Raw genomic sequence first — 22,136 nt, forward strand, 5'->3', positions numbered from 1 at the left:
GACCTGTATTCCTGTTCCACTAGACAGACCAATACAGAGCTTTCCAAAGGACCTGGGATGAGGCCATTTTGCCTCCATCCTTAAAATTGCATTCTTTCACAGTTCTTCTGCCTTCTGATGCTTTCAACTCAGAAGAAGAATCAGTGCACATTTTTGCTGATCCAATTTTACCAGTGTCAGATGTTCAAATGTTACTGTGACCCACATGGGAAGGCCCTGGGGAGAATCTGGATCAGGAGAATAATTTCCTTATTGCAGATGTGAAAACTGTGGTGCTTGGAAAAGAGATCCCTTGCTTTGGTTCCTATAATATGTGTGGAAGGATAAGAGATAGAATTTCTGGAAAATTATTCTCAACCATTTCTTCTCTTCTCTTCTCTTCTCTTCTCTTCTCTTCTCTTCTCTTCTCTTCTCTTCTCTTCTCTTCTCTTCTCTTCTCTTCTCTTCTCTTCTCTTCTCTTCTCTTCTCTTCTCTTTTCTCTTCCTCTCCTTTTTTCCTTTTCCTTTTCCTTTTCCTTTCCCTTTCCCTTTCCCTTTCCCTTTTCATTTTCTTGTGGTAGAAGTTGCCAACTCTGTACCTCTGGCTGGACACTGGAGAACAAATTGATCTGTTACCTTGAGCTCATTTTTTAACCTCCCTCTATTGACATTTAAGTAACTGATTCTTCTCCATCATTGTTAGCTGTCTTTTCTCCTGCCTGTCAAGTGCTTGCTAAATTAAGATTCACAGTCCAGGATAGTTTTCATATGAAACCAAAAGAAGTCAATATGTTTACTTAGATAAATGGTTATTTTACAAGGTAGTGTAAAATGCATAATTTTCTGTGGTATATAGATCCATGAACCACAATCCATCATGAGTGACTCATTTAATCTCTGATGTATCAATGGATACCTTCTTCAAAGAACAATCTGGAATAAGTGGCTCACATTAGGGGATCTGGAAAAAAGCTGCACAGGGGGCAAGTGAGGAGACCACAATCAAAATGATGGTAATGCATCCTTGGTCATAAGGCAGAGATCACTAAATCCTGTTAAAGCCTCCAGTGTATCACTCTCCCTTTCCAGGATTCATGCCCTCAAAACCATTTTCTGCTGCTTTTCCTTCTCACATTTGGACTGGATTACAGAGCTATCTGCAACCGGAGATGAGGAGCATTTTTACAGGCTAACAAATCTACTAGAACCAATGGTTTTAATCTCTCCTTGGCTACAGAATCAAAGCCAAGTTCTTTGCAGGTGCAAATGGGATCTGCTCCACTGCCTTAGGCGGAGTTTCACTCATTTACACCATTAAAGAATTTGGCACTGAGGATGTTGAGATCAAAAGGTTCCAGTTGGCAAGGAGATGTGCAGAAGAGAATCTGTCTGGGGAAATATTCTGAGAAGACTTATCTATTCTCTGAAAAGAGAACTTTCCCCAGAGGAGTCTGGTATTGATAAATTCAAATTATTCTAAATTTTGGGACATCTCCTCTGACCCTGCTAATTCTAAACTGGGCAGTTTGGAAAGTCTGCCAAAACCCTGCAGAAGGAAAGCACATTGGTGTGCTCCTCTGTGTGCATGTTCACATCATACTATCATATGCATATTTCATGCTTTTATTTTCCCCTGACATAACAATTACTGGTGGTCTGTATTGTTCATTTAATAAAATGAGGTTTGGAACATATCCTGCCATAGCTGCACAACACACACAAAAAGAAGTATCATTATTAGTAGATGTGTCTGCATGGTGCCACTACTCCATTGCCAGAAGCTAATTTCACCTAATTTGGAGTTCTTGCACATGCAACAAAGCCTTTGCCATTATTGCTTCAAAGAGAACTAAGAAAGATCTGTTTATTTGTTAATAATAATTTTGGGAAGTACAGGGAGCAGTGAAATATAAAGACTCATTTAGAAAAAATTATCAAAACTAACATTTAAAGTGAGTAGAATAACACAATGCCCAGTCCTTCACCCCCTCTTGCTCTGCTAAATATATGCAGCTTTTCCAAAAGGATAGCATCAGTATATTTACACATTTATATCTTTGGATGCTTGTTCAGAATCCAATTTGCTCCTGGACAAGGGCATATTGATGAGTACCTGGAGTGTTTATTTGGATGGACGTGCTTGCTCTGAAAGCCAGCTCCACTCCAGCAGCCCTTATCCATTCTCAACAGCTCTGTCCCAGCAGCCAGCCCTCTTTTCTCTAAGGAAGGCTCAACACTTTCCTCAGCCTGCACTCTTTCAAGTAGCAGGAGGATTCTGCACCAGGCTGGATCAGGCGTTTGTCCAAGTCCTGTGTCCATCAGTAAAAGTCAGTGGATGCCTGGAGCAGGCTGTAAGAGCAAGCCAAGCTCACAGTACTTTCCCATCTTCCCAAACTTCTGGCTGAGGGATGCTCTGTAGATATAGCAACACACTGAGTTTTTATTACACTTAGGTTAGGATACACTTTTGTACCTGAAAGCATCCTACTTAATGTGTACAGACACCTGCCAGCAATTATTCCCACCTCTTCTTTTCAGGTCCCCTCCAACAGGGTGGGTAAATCTGAAACTGCACCTGGCTGAAGTTCAAATCAGTCTGTGAGTATTCTGGGGAGGACTTTCCCTTTGATCTGTGCTTCTGCTTGTTATGTCTACAGTGATATGAAGATCCAGACCAGGAACGTGGTCCAAGGACTATTTCCTGGCCATGCACACACCTTTAGTCAGTAGCCTGCTCCCCTGCAGAGCTTTGGTTGGGCCAAATGTCACTCTCTAAAACATTCCAGGTTTTGGGCTGGGGTCAGCAGGTACCACAGACAGGGTGGATGCTGTCAGTTCTGCCTGGGGCTGGGGGAGTGTGTGGGGATGGACCTGAGCTGCGCCAGCTCAACAGCACGTGGGGTTACAGAATGGTCCTTAACTTCTTCCTAGGACTGACAGAACCCCAGAGATTTGTCCACAACCTATTCACTAGCAGCAGCATGAACCATTAGTACCACCAGGACTTATTATCATACTAGTACCACCAGGACTTTCAAAATAAATTTTATCACCTTCCTAAGAACAAGTTTTCTTGCTCTGGCAAATTAATTTTAAGACAATGAATAAAGCTGCTTAAAGAAAAGTGGAGGCATGGAGGATCTTTCAAGATGGTCCCCAAACTAGTTTTGCAGCATGTGAAAATTAGTTCTTTTCGAAGTGTTTCCTGTCCTGCTCCAATGTCATTTATTCTGTCCTAATGTATTTTGTGAAAGTCAAGCAAAGAAATACATTTATATAAGACAAACCACTAGTAAGGGTCATAGACTTCCATTTTTTATTTTAATAAAATCTTTGAAGACTAACTCATACAATTTGTGAATCACACTTCATGAGAAAGACTTCCCAGAGGTTTTTAATAATTTGAGGTATGAAGCTGGCTGGAAATACCAGAACAAAGAACTGCTTCTGTGTGCTCACTCTTGTATTCAACCAAAGATAAGTAGCTAAATGACAAAAGTATATTCTTATACTGATGGGAGAGAAGAACATTAAGAAATTTAAACTATGACAATGTTTTTCTGTTTAATGGTGCTCAGATTGTCTTCGTACACAGAAGGGGTTAATTATCCTTGTCTAAAATATACAGATTTTTCTTAGATAAACACACCAGCTAATGATATTTCTATCTTTTTCCAAAATAAGGTATCTGTGCAGAAAATTAGGAAATGTCCTGAAAGGCAAGAAAAATGTAGCTGAAGAAAAGGAGTACAAGTATTGCCTTCCAGATCATCACTTTATTGGATTATTTGGAGTCAGAGTTCTCAGTTCTGCTGCAAAGAAGAATTATTATTAGTAGATGTGTCTGTGTGTCAGCAGCTGGAACTGGGCAATGTCTCATAAAGGGGCACAGTATAGAACATTGGAGATGTCTAAATGCTCATATTCTTTATTATATATGTTACTACTGTCTGAACAAAACTTTGAACTGCTGCATCCTTGTTAGTAGGTTTTAAACCTTTTAAACCAAAACAGGGTGCTTTCCTGCACCTTAGAATGCAGTTAACCTCTACTACCTCCTTTTGGAATATGGTTATCCCTAGTGTAGGAATTCCTGCCTGAAATGATTTTGTCTGTGTGGTGTTAAACAGTTGCACATGTTGAATCAGTAACTTCTATCACCCTCAATGATTAGTGGGGCTCTAGAGGCTATTATCTGCCATTCTGGGCAGTTGCTCACCAGACTTCAAGGGATCACCCTGATTTATATCAGCAGAAGTTTTGGCATGTTTATGTGAGTGGAACTGAAGTTGTTCTCAAGAAAACTGAAAATGAGCACTAATATAACAAACCTCTACATTTTAACATAGCTCTGTGTGGGTATAAATGCACTTGTATATCCAAAACAAGATAGCTGCTGGGTTCATTAAAGTGTGCCTATTTTTCCAGTGCTCATTCATAATTAATTTGCTAATAAAGATTTCAGCTGTGGTGGAGTCTTTATCCTACCATAACAGGAGCTCCTGGCTTCACAACTTCACTGGAGCAACCCACATGATGAATATGAGCTGAAGAATAGAAGCCAAGTCCTTCCAGGCTCTGCATATTTGTGCTTGCCAGAAAAATTATGGCCCGTGGAAGGAGCAGGAGATGGAAAGTAGCCACCTCTGCTTTGGCACTTCTCAGAGCCCACTGAGGCCACCATGCAAGCCTTTATGCTTGGACCTACATAAGTACCTTCTGAAGCTGGATACTGGAATTGGGGGGCAGCAGGGACTGCTTATTTATGAGTTACTTAGCAGTCCCTGATGCAGCAGCTGCCATAAGGCACAGCCTCACTGCAGCTTATTCATACTCCTGGCAAAAGTTATCCTCCTGGGAAGTGGTGTTGCTGGCCAGGAAACAAGAATACTTTACTGCTTCTCTCACAGAGTGTGAGTATATTCACTCTGGGGGCAGTTTTAGCATTTGGCCCCATGCCTGGACATCATTACTATTGGGCACTGGCACTGCTCACAGCCAAGCTGACCAGAGCCTGTGCTGAAAAGATTACATTCTCCCAAACCAATATTTTCAATTTGGCCCTCACGCTTCTGACAGCAGGAAACTTTTGGAAACACCACAGGCTGTGTTTGCTGTAAGCACCATTACCTGAAAAAAATCCTGGTGAATATCAAGAGGTTTCATGAAAACAAGAGGACGCAGAAAAGCAGTCCCCTCTAGTGAGGTGGGATGAGCTGAAGTGAAGCAGTTAAACAATATGTGCTCCTCATGGCACAAAAGCTCAAACTGCATTTAAGCAGCTCTTCTAAAAAAGCACCTGGTTAAAGAGTTTGGAGTAAACCTCCAGAACTTACTTTAAATACAGGGGAGAATATTTTCCTACTTATACTGAAGCTCTACCTTTTATAAATTTAAAAACATCTTCCTACCTAGAACTGGGACTGACTACAGATAGCAGCACCACGTGTGAGCATACCCTGAATCTAAAAGGGGAGGGAGCTTTGAGTTTCAAGATGTAAGTACTCCTATTCATGTCACAACTGCAGTTAAGTGCTCTGCTATGTCTGGGCATAAACGAATATAAAGCAGCTAAAAAAAAAGGGTAAAAAATCTGAATATCACTGCATATATGGCATCTCATGTTGTTGGATTTCTAGAAACTGGATTTGTTAGTTTTCTTGGCAGAGGCCACTGACTGGAAAAAAATGTGATGATACTCCAACAACAAAACATTTTCTTACTTGCTGAGCTTAAAACATTTCTGTGGTTGCAGTGGCTTCTGTGGGACTATTCCCATACCATAATCTTAAGCACATAATTAAGGGCTTTACTGGATCAGTGCCTGAAAAACCAATGCTGATTTCTATTGAATGCACATTATGTTAGGGACCATTTGTAAGCTCATTAAAATGAACAGAAAGGATCCAGCAGATGCTGGGCCAAGTCTGGTCTCAGGACTTTCATCAGAGAAACAACGTTGTCTCTTGTTTACACTTCCACGGGTCACTGAGTTCCCAGACTTTGAGCCATTGATTACATCGTATTATCAATTAAGTTAGAGATTTGCCATCAGCTTAAATGGGCACAGGGTAGAACATAAGGAAATAAACAGCAGAATCATGTTCAGTTTGTGAGTCTGGGTATTGGGTACTTAAAAACAAACAAAAAAATCAGGCATGCTCATGAATTCATGGGCACAGAATAGCCTCTGCTTTAGTGCACTGTGTGTGCTATGCAATGTGTTTGGGAATGGACATTGCATTTCTGTGGAACAACATTGGGCTTTCACCCTTCCTCCCCTTCCCTCAATCCCTAGACTCATAAATCCTCCATTTGTCTCACCTGTAGCTACAATAAAGCCATTCTCCCTGGTATTAACATCTGCCGTGGTCATTCTTCTGGGGTGAGAAAGGCAGAACATTTTCATTGCTCGTTCATTTGTGAACACTAGTTAAGTAAAGCTGTCACTTGTGTCCAATTATGGGTGAGTATTTTATAGCACAGTCTCCTTCCTAAAGCTAAACTGACACGGCCAAGCCCCATTTTATAGGCATCCTTAAATTCTTCCAAGCCATATTTAAAATCCTTATGCTCAGAGATGGCAGGTGCCATGTGTTTTCACAGCTACATTAACAAATGCAATTTTGTGGCAACTTGACCACGCCAGTGAAGCAGTAAATTTCTGTAATCTCTGTGGTTAAGAATTTCACACAGGACTTTGCTGGGAATATGTAAAGCCCATTAGTACAGGAGCACGATGAAGATAAAATTAAAATACCTTTACAGTAAAAGCCAAAAAAAAAAAAAAGAGTGAAATCTGGGGATTTTTTTTTTCTGCTAGAGCAATGAAACATGTCAGAGGAAAATGCTGAAAGAGAAAAAAGTAGCTTCACTGAGCTCACCCAGCCTACTCTCCTTCTCAAATGACTGCCACCAATTTAGGTGAGAAGAGGTAACTTGGCTTACACAAATGCTAACACAGGCTTATCCTAAAGCATAACTGGGATGCAAAACTTTATGTATATCTTTTCCAAACCCTTGCTCCTTGTTACAGCACACATCTTGTCCTCAGAAATGTTTCTGCAGGCTTAGGGAGATGATAGCCAAAACCTCCACAGTCCTGAGCACATGCAGGGTGCATTGGTGCTCCTGCACACCAGTGCAGCTGTTTCACTCACAGGATCTGCATTTTCCAGCATGAGCTCTGTTATGGAGCCGAGACACCTTGGTGCTACTCAGGACGGCCCAGGACCCCCCAGCTCCACTAACTCAGCCACTGTGAGGGCTGGGAGCATAATATACCACTCCTAATATACCACTCCCAGAAGCAGAAGGTCTGTGCAGCATCATTGGATCATTGACTTAACCCTCTTTGGAAAGGGATCTGTGCTGAAAAATGGGGCTGATACGGCTTTACATTCTCCTGAACATTTCACCCAACTCCTCAGGACTCCAGAGTGTGTCTGAGGGATACCAGTGCCAGAGGAGAGTTTTATACACCTAGAGCCAGGACTGAGTTTCTGATCTCCAACAGATCCTGAGACAGATGTTAGATATTGCAAGGAGGTATCTCAATTACCAGCAGAAAGCTGATGAAACCCAGCATTGAACCCTGTACAAATTCATACTCTTTTTTTTTTTTTTTTTTTTTGGACCTGTAAGTCATTTCAGCAGATATTTCCCAGATTTCCTATAAAATCATGTGAGCTATAGATTTTTTTTTTATTTAAAACAGAAAGATGTGATTCCAGCATAATCACCTCACTCCAGGGATTAGATCTCTTGGAAAGTAAAGAAAACAAACTGCTCAGAATGCAACACTAGCCAGGGAGGGAATTGCATTATGGATTGCTCACAGACTCCTTCAGCAGGTTTTACCACAGGGTTTGGGCAAAACTCATAAAGAGCACAGATCAAACAAGAAAACAACTTTGAATGCCTATAGTTCGTAGTGAGACAGAAGTGCTCTGAAAGATACACTTAGCAGCTCACTCAATCTCTTAAGACTTCACACAAGCATGCAGGGCTGGGGAGATCAGCTCACACGCTTCTGCACGCTGTGTGGCTGCACTGAAACCAAAAAGACTATTCACAGAGTGGGCCTTTGAAGTCAGTGGACTTTTGTCATTGATTTTGAGAGGCCCAGGATTTCATTCTCAGTGTGTAAGGTTAAGCATGTGTATAAGTCCTTGCAGGATCAAGGCTTAAATGTGTAAACCTGTTCAGCAAGAGCACCCAGCCTTTAATGTCCTGTGAATGTGGTCTCTGGCTTTGTGACACTGGATAGCAGCCTTTGCTCTTGATGCAAGACCTTCATTTAATATGCACATGTCCTTCATAATTCAGGGAGTTTGAGAGCAGGGAAAGAAAGGTGTTGGTAGAGCCGCGAGCTGCTCATTAATGGAGAGCCTATGGAACACATCAACTGCATCAGATTGATTAAGAGCCACTATTAATTGATAATTCTGTCTCTTGCTATCCAAAATGCAGTCCACAGGCCTTCTGGACTGCTCACTGTGTTAGTAGCTGGTACAGAGTTTATACATTAATCATTGGGAGCAGCAAATGTGTCAGAGACCCAGTCCTGTGCTCAGAGCTCCGTTATTGTGTGAGCAGTTCAAGAGCACCATAACATATTTTCTGCTGGCTTCAAAACCTGGCCACTCCCATTGTCTGAATAAAGGGTATTTCTGCAAAACATTTCAGAGCTCAGGTTCAGAATAGAGCTACCTCAACCATGTGTGATGATGATAGGATCATTAAGGTTGGAAAATATCTTCATGATCATCAAGGCCAACCTACCTTGACTGAATACCACCATATTGAGAAGTGGATCAACAACTGAGTGGATAATCAAATATTTTATGCTCAAATGAGTGGCAAAATCCAGTTTCTCTGACTTAAACCAAGCCTACACTTAATCTTTAAGATGCTGAAGGTTACCTAAGTGAAGAGAGCAATGAATCCTAAAGGGAGACCACGTTTGTCTGATGGTAGAATATATTCATATTGCTGAATGTCTCACCTGTCTAGTGGGGTTTTATGTGTCCAACAGCCATACTATGAGTTTGTATCACAGAATCACAGAATATTCTAAGTCAGAAGTGACCCACAAGTATCATCAAGTTCAGCTCGGAAGTTTATGGCTCATACAGGGACTGAACCCACAACCTTGGCATTACCACACCATGCTCTGATATACACATTAATATACATTTATGTGCTGACATATTTTCAATTAACCTTTGAAATTAACCAGACTTTCCTTGAATATAAACCTGACTGATGCTGGTTATGGACATCCTTGGGTATCATTTCCTCTAGACCTTGTAAATAAGGCTGCTCTCATGCTGCCTCCCTCAGACCCTTTTAACCCTCTGCTCATGTGGGCTGTGACCCATCAGCATCACCCACAGCCCTTCATGTCACATACCATGGACTTGGACAAGAAAACAATTGCATGGGGCCAGCACAGGGCCAAGAGGACACAAAAAAACCCTCCACAGATGGCCAGGTGGGCTGAAGGTGTGAGGTACCTTTGGGAAATGGGGGTTGCTCTGTAGAACACAATTTTTGCACTCTTAACACAGCTTTAGCTGCAAAAATGTAGGAAGACAAAGTATCAGCCTGAAAGCTTTCAAATGCACAAAGTGTCCTCTGGATAAGAAAATTTACATCAGGAACATCAACTCATTATAATACTGGTGCCTAAAATAGGTAGACTTCATTACACTCATGGAGTTTCCTGAGTTTGGGATTTTTTGTAGCATTGCAGCATGACTTTTAAATGCCACTGGCCTACTAAGTAGAACAAATAAACCAATCACAGCACCCCCTTTCATTGGATCAGTTCAGCCTAATAAAATTAACCACAAGGAACAAGATTAATTAGACGTTAAACACATTGCCTGGGATGCACTTGTGACAGCTTCCCTCCAGCAGCCCTGGAGGACTAATGATATATATGAGTGACATTTTGTCAGTGATGTATGGATGTGCCTATGCAATCCAGACCTAACTGCACTAGGATCAGCCCTGTTTGAAGCCCACTGCCAGGTATATGAGCCTTGATTAGTCAATAGTTTTCCCACGTATGTAATTTATGGAGTTTTAAGTCCTCTGTCTTCATGAAGCAGTTACAGGATATGTCTAAAGTAAAGCAACAGTTGAGAAAATTGGAGGAAGAGAGCAAATTAAATGGCTTGAGTTTTGAATATGATGTCTTTCCATAGGATTGTAAGAAAACAGATGTCAGAAAAGCACCTGGTTGTTTTCTGTAAGGAGAGCCAGATGTGGCTCACTCGCATATAGGTGTCTACATTATTGGCACCTAAATTTAGATAACATGAATCCTATCTCTGATGCCCAAATGCCATGGACAGAGAGCAATGACCTCTAGGGGTAACACAGAGGCAGTTGGAGGTTCCAGGCTGAGAAGAAAAATAAAAACCCAAAAATATATGTGCAGAGCTTTTGGGTTGCTCCCACTTTGTTGTCGTCCCCAAGGAAGATGACAATATGTGTCTTTAACTACGTGAGCAGGAAAGGTGTGGCTTCAAGAACTCAGAGCACATCAGGGCAGGAACTGAGTTTCAAGCCATGGGACATGCAAAGCAACCCCAAGAAGGCTTTGGGTGATGATAATCATGGTCTAGAAATGAGCTCTCTGGGCTTCTAGTTCTCTTTTCACTCCATTTCCTGGCTATGATTTTACTGTTTACCTTAATAGCTGAAACACTTATTTATATTCTTAATTCCTATCTAGTGATCTGATAAATAGTGTGAGCACTGTTGCCCTGAGGGTGATGAGAGTCATGAGGAGGTTGCAGATTATTTTTAGGGTTCTCTATACTCTCCACAGGGTTAGGAGCCCCAAGGACTGTGCAGTGAGCCTTGTGCACATCACAAGGAGATGAAGGGCGTGTGGCTGGCTGCAAGACTTGTGGGAGAAGTGTGTTTAGGCAAGTTGTAGTCCAATATGTTATCAATCAGACTTGGGGTCACTCTGAGCCTGTGTACAGGGCTCTTGCAAGAATGGCTCTTGCTGAAAGAAGACCATGGCTAATGTGTTAAATCAAATGGAAACAGAGCAAGCCCCTTACAATGACATAAATCATTTGCAGTTAGAAGAGAAATCTAAGAGTCTTTTACTCCTGGAACGAAATGGAATAACCTGCAGTGGTAAAGATCTAAGAATTTTGACAAGACTCTATCACACTTGAATTGAGCTGACCAGAAATGCAATGCAGAAATGCAATCTCGCTCAGGGAAGGAGGTGCTATGAAATTCTTTAGTAATTCTTCAGAGTTCTGGGAAAAATCAGTGAATTTGGCTTCTCCCAGAAGAAAGTAACTGATGAAATCCCATCATTATTGCCCGTGGCAAGTCTGTGATTTACCTTAATTTACCTGCTGTGTGCAACTCAGACTTGCAGTGACTTTATATGGAACATTAGAGATGTAGAAGAAATACAGAATTATTCTAGCTTTTTGCTGTAAATGAAATTCAAAGTTATGTTATCAAAGTTTCTAATTATAAAATTTCTTTAATATTTTATTAGTAGAAGGGGAGGGAAGATGCTAAAACTTATGATATTTCACAAGTAAGATTATGGGTTGATTTCTGATTGGTTGACAGGACCCTAATAATAAACCTCATAATTTTATACTACATTCCTCTAGTGATGATAGAAATTCTTTGTGCATAATAGCACCATTTCTATTCAGGAATCTTGTTAACAGTTGTAAACTCAGATTATCATTTTTATTAGCCTAGTGTTTTCTTATTTCTCTGTTACTGACAGGAAATTACAGCAAGTTTTCTGGCTTGCTTTTCTTTTTTTGCTACAATGAAAGCAGTTGCATTCAACTAGAAATTTCCAGGCACTGAATAGAGGACAGCATTTCTAGAAGCCAACAGCAATTTAAAGTGTGCAGATTAATTAAAAAAAAAAATATATATTTAAAGACTACATTCAAAGAGGATGTAGACTGGTAGATTGGGTTAGGATGGCTGGGTTTTTTTTAGTTAAATGTACAGATATCAGCTTAAGAATTTAGTAAGGATTTTTAAGAATTTAGTAATCCATTCTTGCCACAAAACTCAGCATCTAAACTCAGCTACACTGTGCTTTGATATTGCCTCATAACACTAATTTTGACATCACCTGTGTGACCAAAGACCCCTGGTAACCTCAAGCTCTCCTCCCTGCAGCCTCACCCAAGGCTGAGATGCCCACCATGGTCAGTGGGAACCAACCACCATGGACTTCTCATGACTTTGGCTGATTAGGAGGCTCAGATGAGAGTATTGGTAGTGGTTTCACCCCATTAGGCCACTTGAGCATTGTAAAAGCACCGTTTCTAGGAGAATGTGAGACTATAAATGCATAATTTACTGACAACAGCCTACAGTTTATTCATATTACATCAGATACGCTTCTAACTGTCAGTTGATACTGAGTGAATAAAAACTTATTTCCATAACAAGAACACTGAATTCAACCCTTTTCTTCTCTGGTTATAAATGGATGGGAGTTTAGGATTACAAGGGACAAAGCCTAATTTTCTGGGCCTTGCAGACCTTGGTGTTGGTGTGGGGGAAGGCAAGTTTTCAGGGCAAAGGCAAGATGTGGGAGCTCCAACGGCCTCATTTCACAAGCCAACAGCATTTTCTGCACAAGCAAAATAAACCTTCAGAAAAGCACTGCAGTGCTTGAAACTGAGACTGAAATAGGGGGTGATGAACTTCTGCAAGTGCAGCACCCTTAACCCTCTGCCCTAACAAAGTTTCTGTGAGAGGAATGTGATTTTCCATATGGCACTGGCACATCCTCTCCCCCTCTCCACTGACATGGAAAGGACTCTGTGTTCAGTCCCACTGCTCCTCTTCTCCAGCCTCCTCGCACAGCTTCTCTCATGATATCACATTATGCATTTGGCAAAACAGACCTTTGAGTCTGGGAAGTGTAATGTATCAGTGTGCAGATTGTTAGTTTCAGGATACTTCTTTAAATAAAATTAAGGAAAAGAGTTTTCAGGGAGATAGAGGAATAAATCACACTGGTTTCCTAACTCTATTAAATTTCTCCTAAAATCCCCATCCTATGTTCAAAAAGTTTTCATCAGCACAACCAGAAAAGAGCAACTAATAGTAAGAATAGTGCTTATTCTGAATACTACAGTAAAGCCACAGGATCCAGCCTAAAGTGCACCAAGGATTAATTGCATTTAAGAAAACAGAGATAGTTCAGCAATCATAAGATCCAGTCCTGCCAGTACTGAGCAATTTTCTCTTAAATACAAGACAAGCTCAGCCTTCCTGTTGATTTCAGTAGATGTTGTAGCATTCAATACCTGGCAGAACTACATTCAGAAATCCTGAGAAAAACACACCACCTTTTAAGTTTTGTAAGCTTAAACACAAAGCAAAACACATCTCATTTGCTAAAAAAATAAAATGAAAATGTGCTAGTACCAGAAGACGACTAGAAAGGAGACCTTGGAAATCAGTGTACTTGCAAGTCAGGAATGTAATGTGTATAATACAGATCTGATTGTATCTGGCAGGCTGGTATTCATAGGAGCTGCATCAAACTCATTCCTTACAAAAGCAACGCCTGGTATTTCATCTCAAAGTTTGTCAGCTTCTTGCAATTAGCTACTACAATGGTGTGACAAGGTGTGGAGTGCAACACCCCTTCCCCCCTTCTCCAGAGGGAAAATGCAATGGACAGCAAGAACTTTACCCAGCACTGGACAACAATAAATCCTGGATACACTGACCCCACTTGATGAAAGCGGAAAAAAATATTTATTTATTTTAAAAAAAAAGTTTCAGTGCTGCACTTCCCTACCTAGTAAACAGCTGAACAGGCAGGATGATACACAAGACCATCTCCTCCACCCCCATCTCCACCCCCCTGTCGTATCAGTGCTTCAGGCAACGTTCAGAGGGAAAAAAAAAAATCACAAACACAACCCCCCCAACTCAAGTATCTGTTCTGATAGGAGCATGGAACAGTAACCAAAAAACAATCAAGTCCTCATTGTCATAGTGCGACAATCACAGCATCTCTTCTGTTGAGCAAATAGTCAATTCATAGAGAGAAAAGCATCATGAGGACAGGCATGAAAGCTGTTATTTCCCATTTTAAGTAATAGGAGAAGGTCACATATCAAGCCGTTGCACCTTTTCATTACCTCCTAACCCTCCACAGCAGGGTAACCACACTTATGACTGCGTTAGATATACAAAAGCTTTTCAGCTCCAAAAAAGGAAAAGAAAAGATGAGGAAAGGAAAAAAAGATAAATTAAATTCATCTTACCAGCACGTTACAGCACCAACTTGCTTGAAGGAACGTTGCCTTTACAGGTTTCTCTTTTAATTATCCTGGAAGCAGAAGGGGGAAAAAAAGAAGACGACAAAGCAGGGCTGTTAAATTAGTGTGTGCTCGAATCTTTTCAGTTTGTCGCAGAGTAGAAAAATACCAAAAAAAAAAAAAAAAATGAAAAGAGAAAAAAAAAGGAAAGGGCACTCAAAGAAAGAAAAAAAGCAAAAGAAAGCTCAGTAATTTAAATTTGCTGTCAGTTCAGGCAGCATCGCTCTGTCCCGCCCCTCTTCCCACTGGGTTCTACTACCTGCAGGGCTGCAACTGACAGCTACTGTGCAAACAAAAAAAAAGGCAAAAAGCATGCTGGGACCATGCTGTCTGCTGTCTGAGTCTCTCTACACTTCTGATGACTGAAAATCATTAGTGAAAAGGTTCTGTTGTTGTTTGCTGAGATTTTTAAGTTAGGTTCTTTGCATGAAATGTAATTTATTTTTAATTGATGCGGCGCGGCACGTGACAGAAACTGGTGGTTGTGTTTCTCAGCTCTCCTCAGAATGGAAACTAACCTGAACAGATTGATTTTAATAGTATGGTATGTGGAGAATATACACAGACTTTTACTGTGCTGCCCTTTGCAGGGATGCAGTCAGCCCTCCCTGTAACACCTTGCCCAAAAATTCTTATCTGAATGGAAAGTCAGGAAAATATTTCAACAGAAAGCAGTAAAAACTCTGGCACTCAAAAAAGTTGCCGGCATTGTTTTTGCTCTGCTTTTAAGTTTTCCTTCTAAACTTTTTCAAATCATTTTTGAGAACAAAAAGTAAGAGAAGTCAGAGGCATAATGAGCAACCAGCACAACACTTGTGTGAAAAGAATGAACTAATAATCCCAGTACATAAAAAGCTGACTTTTACCAGATGTTTGAAACCATTTTTGACAGTCTGTGCTCCTGACTATTAGCAGACTGCATATATCATATGAGTGTGAACTATTTGATGAAAACTTACAAGAAAAACAAGTACAAAAGCTATAAATGTACAAAAGCTAAAATAGCTTTTAATAGCTATTTTAATTGTTATTAACAGGCTTGTAATAACAGGGCTAAAATCGTCCTCTCAAAATAAAGATAAGCATAATATATCACTTCTAAATAAAAACATATTGACCAAAATATGGTTCCCAGCTAATTACAAAATAAATTTAAAAGAGTGAAATAATGATTTTCCTTAATGCTTTAGTAGTAATTGCTTGGATCACGCCACAGTAAATATGCAACATTTGTATTCAGTTATTGCTCTACTTATGTGTGTAACCATAAAATAAAAAAGCTGAAATGTTTAAACTTAATTGAATTAATCTCAGTTTTTACTCAAAGTTTGCCCTGGAAGAGATACATGCCTGCTGAACGTGCCTACCAGACACAATGGGCTCCTAAGCAGATTTTTTAAATCCCTGCAGAAACAACCTTTACCAGTCAAAGTGGATCCCATAAGGCGATTCCTATTACCAGGAGTTGCACAACAGGGCTCAGGGTGTAGGGTCTGCCCTACAGCCCTAAGGCTGCTGCTCATTAACAGCCAGCCATGACAAACAGGTACCCCCACAGCCAAATTTAGAGTTATTTTTCTTCTCCTTTAAAGCCTCCAGACCCTTTTCACAAGGGATGACCTGAAGCCAATTCTCCTGTTGGCAGAAATCTCCTGCCACTCCAGACATGAGGAATAAATTGCCAGAACCAGCTATTTGCAAAGTTCACCAGGATCTTGTAGCAGACTTAGGTTGTCCGCAGAAAAATTTTGCCATCCACTGTGGATTCAGTACCAGCACAGAGGAAAGAGATAGCATAGAGAGTTATCTTCAAAATTTAAATAAAATATTTAAGGACAGTGAATGTAATTTAGAAGAGGGGCAACAGTAGATTCCCCAAATAGTAAGAGCAGAAATGCAGCTTTTTTTCTACTAAAATTTGATCTCCTTTACATTTGTGTGTCTTTAAAGACCAATTTCTGTGCTTGTAAACAATGTTAGTATAAGTTTTCATCCAAGTTTGGTGTCTTCTGCCATCCTGTCCTTTGTTTCAACCAGAAATCTTTCCTTCTTTTGTTCCTTGCTAAGAAATAAAAATGGCAAAAGGTTAAAAAACCAAGTGTTCTTGATGATTTGACAGCATTTAATCCTTATTTTGGTATCATCATGCACGTGTACACACAGACATGATCAATTCCAAAATTCCATTAAATCCAACTAACTTATTATCCTTCTATATCTCCCTGCAAAAGGCAAGGGGGAACTGTTTTTAATACACTTGGCATTTTAAGCAAGGTCCTCAGACCTTCAAAAGAGAAATAATTGAACTTCGCCTTTAAAGGAATACAGTAGTGCACTAAATAACAAAGAACCAAAAAAGCCGGATTTAGCAAGGAGATGCCTACAAGGCAGAAATTTGACTAATTGGTTGAGAAAACTCACAAAAGCTCATAAATTCAAACATTTATAGAAACACCTCACTTATGATATGAAGTTGAAATAAAAATAGTGGTAAAATAAGCCATTAATATCAACCTTTTCTCCTGTAATGTAGGACATGAGAAAACACAGGAACAAATGCTCAGGTGTTTAGAAGTTGGTGGAAGTTTCATTCATTTTAGGGTTTTAGTAATGTTGTATGTTAAAATTTACCATTCAGTGTCTCTGTTAATATCTAATTTTGAGAAAGAGTCACAGACTTTGGGCTGCAGAAATAAATTAGGTATTATGCAGAAAAATAGGCACCCAGAGGGCACAGTTCTTAGAACCTGAAATAGTTTGTGCTGGAATGGCAGAGAATTTTTGTTTTTTATTTGTGGTTCCATAGTCGATTTTTAACGAATCAGTCATGTTAGAGAAGCAGTAATTAACAGAGGTTTCCTGCTATATAATGCAATGGAAAGTATCTAATTAACCTTTGTATCCTCTACAAAACGCCATCAAATGAAGCATTTTCTGGTGTTGTTTTAGTAAGGAACATTTTTGCCTTTAACTTCACTGGAGTTATTTGATGGTTTGTTTTTGTTTTGTTGTTGTTTGTTTTATTATTTTTTTCCCCACATGTTTTGATGTCATTGATCATCAAAGATTAGCTCCTAAAAACACAGAAACCATTTTGTAAATTTCAATTATTTAAAAAAACCCAACATCCAAAACCAAAAAATCCACCAACCCTTTGCACTATGACTAAAAGGACTCTGCCATACTGTGATAGGAAAAGGGTTGACGAAGAAGTTTTAGTATGAGATTAGTTCCAGTATTAAAAACAAGACTTGTAAATTAAAAATACCAAACGAGACCAAAAAGATCCCTTTCCTCCTCTAGTAAAGTCTTTCTTTGTAGACAGATCTATGGAAGTGGCCTCATTTAAATAAATAAACCCTTGTTGCTTCCTGCTCACTCAGCTCTACTGAAACCCTTCACCTCTGTAAAGGGAATTTTGAGAAGGTGTGAATTGCACAGCCGAGAGAGATAAATGTAATTTTGTGCAAACTCTGTTGTTAGAGGGAGACTTGGGAATAAACATGGCCCATACAGCCAGCTAGGACTTTCAGCTTGGGGTAGTTGCACATCTTAAGACATCCAACTTGTATTAATTATGCCAAAGTAATGCCCAGCCTTCACTGACTTCACATACCGTATTTCTTTGTGTACAGGCTAAGCCCTCCTTTGCAATAACTGATTTCTCCTGAAGCTTTAAATTGGTGGTGGTTTTCTCATACATTTAATTGCTTTCCTCTGCATCTTGCAAGGAAAAGCTAGTTGAAGGTGGCTTCTAAACAAAGATATACTGTAATTAAAAGCTCTTTTAAAGAGAGCTTTTCTGTACAGCACCTGCTGTTAATGGAGTGCTTTGTGTACAGTTCTGTGGGGTCTTTGAATGCAGTGCATTATTTCAGAAGTAGTGTGTTGCTGGAGGATTTCTACATCTGATGTGGTGACCTATATATGTTAATCACTGATGCTGGGGAAAGAAAAAAACAGGAAAAAACTTCTCCCTTCCCCAGACAAATCCAGCCCATAAAAATGGTTTGGTAATGTGGAAAGTATGGATTTAAACTTCTGATTGTCTTGTGGATAACAATCACTCAATTTTATTTTTTTCCCAGCTGAAAAAAACACCTTGCTACAATTTCCATTAAGAGATCATGATTTTATAGCGCTTAGTTTTGCTTGCTAAAATTTCTTCTCCAGGAAGAAAAGATTCTGCAGTTTATGTGATTTAATAAATGACAGTTACACATCTTAGTCCTTCCCTGTTGCCTTGCCTTGGGTTGAATCCATTTTTCATACCTGTGTTTCTGTCCCCTCGGTACATCCTGTTGTCTTGCAATCAATGGCAGCTGACTTAAAAAAGAAATCTCTGTGGAGTTTAATGCTTTGATAAATTAATCCATCCTTGTGTGTTAGCCTTCCAAACGTTCATTTCTTTAGAATAGTTTGTGGTGTGAAAGTAAAGCCCTAAGACAAGAAAGACAGACAGATGCTGTGTATAAATTCCTGCTGTTTTCACAGAAGAAAGAATGTGGAAAATAAGGGTGCCAACTTATGCAGAATGTGTTTTGGGGTTTGCTTTGATGTTTGGTTTCAATCAATGGGTGGTAACTGATGATTCAATGGAAATAATAGCTAAGCAGAGAAAGAAAATTGCTCAGCAATTTTGTAATGTTGCAATAACAGCCTTGGCTCCAAGGTGAAAGGGGATGTTTTCCACGGTGGTGTAAATAGGAAAAGGAGAAGAGATAACCACACTCTCATTACCAACATTAAGTTCAGGTGTTCATAACTGACTCCTGTGTTTTCTTCTTTACAGTCTCTGAGCAGAAAGGGACTCTTTAAAGGGTTTAGGACTTATTTGGATATTTCTCATTGCGATATACTGGGTAAAAAAAAATAATGGAAAAGCCATATGCTGGGGCCATACTGAGGTGGTCAACACTACAACTTTACAGGAGCTGCTTATCATGTGTTTAGGAAATGTCACAATAAATCAGACAGCAATGGGCCCTAAATATTTTATCGGAGGTCACCACAAATGCATATTTTAAATTTTTTTCTGATACGTATCTCCATATATTTCCAGCAAGTTCTCCCCAGAGGAACAGCTTCTGGGGAGACTCATTCAGGTGCATTTTCACAATACACACTGATTAATAATTCATTCTTGCACCAGCACTGACCTATTGTTATTTACTGAGACTGCATGGAATGGCTCCCGATGTTCAGAATTTGATTCCTTCTGATGCCCATCTATCTATAGCTCTTCCAATTGAAAGAACTTGTCAGTTCAGGCACTGCATGCTGCCTAAATACACTTTTCTCCAAGGTTCAAGCAGTTGCACCTGCTTTGACCACACCTTTACTAGGCTTGTAATCTCGGGGTCTCTAGGATCTCTCTTCATCCTCTAGGATTATGAAACTTATTCCCTGGTAAGCATCACTCCATGCTCTCAGACGCTAAATTAACGTCCAAGAATGTGATCACTTTGATGGGACCAGCTGTTTTTTCCGCTGCCAAAGCACTCCAAAGGCCTTGGCAGCTGCCCTAAATGTGCTCAGCAGATCCTGACATGTGCCATAGGAGCGGCTGCTCCGCCGAAAGGCGCCGCGAGTGCAGCTGACCCTCACATCTGACTCTGTGTCTGCACCTTATTGAAGGGATCTGGCAGCAATCCAACAGGAATTTTGGAAGTGGAGGTTGTCAGCTCCTGAATGAACACCTTTTAGATTTTTAGTTTAGAACTTAAGAGGTGAGAAATATGCAAATATGCAGGCAAAGACAAGATTTTGGTATTTGTTGAACCTGACTGTAAAATCTTCCTTTTCTTTTGCAATCTTTACAAGAGGATGAAGGAATATCAGACCAGTCAAAGAGGTATTATTTGCAGGGCTAGGAACAGTGCTTGTCAAAGTTTCATGATGTTTCCTTTTATATAGCTCTGTTTTCAACTGCTTATGATTTTTTATTACACTACATTCTGGGATTAAATTTTTCTCTGCTTTTATTTTGCCTTTGATTGCTGGCAATCTTCAGTCAAATCAGCCCAGTTTTAGTGAACAACCGAGCCAGCGAAAGCATCCTGAGATGACAGTTGCATTTTCTTTCAGGAAGTCTGTAAAGACTGAGTTTCTGACAAGATTTAAGCAGGGAGTTGAAATTTGCCCAGGGGGTGGCAGATATGTCAGAGACAACAAAAAAATACATCCATAAAATTATAAAAATGAGGGCTCTTCTGAAGAAGGTAGTAACAGGATGGACAAGCTATATCCCACATGATTTAGGTGGTGGTGCAGCATGACTGGAATTACTGGATGTCCCCTAATTCCACACTGGAATTCCACAATAATTCCACACTTCCACAATGGATGTGTTCAAGGCCAAGTTGGATGAGGCTTTGAGCAATGTGGTCTAGTGGAAGATGTTCCTGTCTGTAGCAGCAGGGTTGGAATTGGATGATTTTTAAGGTCACTTCCAATCCAAACTGTTCTATTCTCTGATATGGATTTTTCAATACCCCTTGGTCTCGAGACTGACACCCACTTCCTTTACCACCATGGATATGGCCATGAGCACTTAAACCGTTCTTAGAAAAGCTCTGAAACTAAAACCAAGAGATGCAAGGATGGAATGGAGACAATATATTAGGAGAGCAAAACTGGAAGTATATTCAGGTGGGCAGAAGGAGATACGTGGAAAGAATGCTTGGAAAAAGAGAACTAAAATTGAGATGCTTCTGCAGATGAGAATGGGTTGGTTTTGTAGGACTTCTTGCCTGGAAGTAAGGCATTAGCAGTCAGTCTCAGCAGAGGGTTTGGTTCAGAGATGGAGCTGCACTGTCAGGAATAGGCTGGATGGATAAAGAGAAGTTGTGCAGTGAAGGACACTGATTATGTAGCACTGGACACCAAAGAGGAAGACATGAATCACTACAGTGATCCTAACTCTAGTTCCTCCTAACTTTTTGAAGCGTTCAGTTTCCATAAACAGTTATGTTCTTGGATAGCATTTTTCTTTGCTAAGAACTTTACAGATTCTTAATGTTCTCCCTAGTTTGAGGTCCTTGGTGTTATTGAAAATACGAGTTAATTATAATAAAAGAAAACATAATAATCAGCCAAATCCCATTAAACTCTTAACTAGTTTCTGTGCCCGCGACTTACTTGGTCCTCTGTGCCTCTTCTGACAGCAGAGCTTTGCCTTGAAGGGCAAGAACATTCCATCTGTTGAGCTCTGAGGGTGTAAATGCTCCTGAAAAGGAAAATATTTGTCTCTTTGGTGTATGTGAGAGGCTGGAAGACCCAGCATTGCCTGCACTGGAAATGGATAATCTCCATCTCCCTCATGGCTAGCTGTGCACAAATTGTGTCATCTCGTACACAAAGGGCAGATCCGATTGGGGCATATGTTATCGTATAGCTGCAGTCACACAGAGGCCCTCAACATGAATACCATTAAAATGTGAAACGCTCATAGATTATTTCAGGCTTCACAGAGAGCCATCACAGGCACTGCAATAAATGAGAGCAGTTGCCAGGCACTTGTGTGTCAGTGCACCCTAGCTGTCACTGCACAGGCTGCAGTGTCTCTGCTGCGCTGCCGTGCCACCGGCTCCTTCCCAGGCCTGAGCTCACACCAGTGGCTCCCTGCAGGAATTGTCTTCCAGGGATGCTCCTGTGTGTCCTGCTTATGGCTGGGGAGACACAGGGAGAGGCAAAATATGTGCCAGACCCCAGGAGCCTGTCTGAACAGGCTGTGTTTTGAAACCTCGCAAGGTTCCGGCCTAACTCCCATGCCAGATCCCTTCGCTGTCTGGT

At 40.4% G+C, this 22,136-nt stretch overlaps 1 protein-coding gene across 1 annotated transcript in view; it reads right to left on the reverse strand.

Moving 5' to 3' along the window:
- CELF2 (CUGBP Elav-like family member 2) overlaps positions 1-14,426 on the reverse strand; it is a 548,030-nt gene extending 533,604 nt beyond the window's left edge. Inside the window, exon 1 of the mRNA XM_058804601.1 lies at positions 14,289-14,426. The gene's annotated coding sequence lies outside the window, so the exon portion shown is untranslated. The remainder of the gene's footprint in view (positions 1-14,288) is intronic.
- Between the last annotated feature and the right edge of the window lie 7,710 nt (positions 14,427-22,136).

Source organism: Ammospiza caudacuta, chromosome 5 (assembly GCF_027887145.1).
Source record: "Ammospiza caudacuta isolate bAmmCau1 chromosome 5, bAmmCau1.pri, whole genome shotgun sequence".
Classification (NCBI taxonomy): Eukaryota; Metazoa; Chordata; class Aves; order Passeriformes; family Passerellidae; genus Ammospiza; species Ammospiza caudacuta.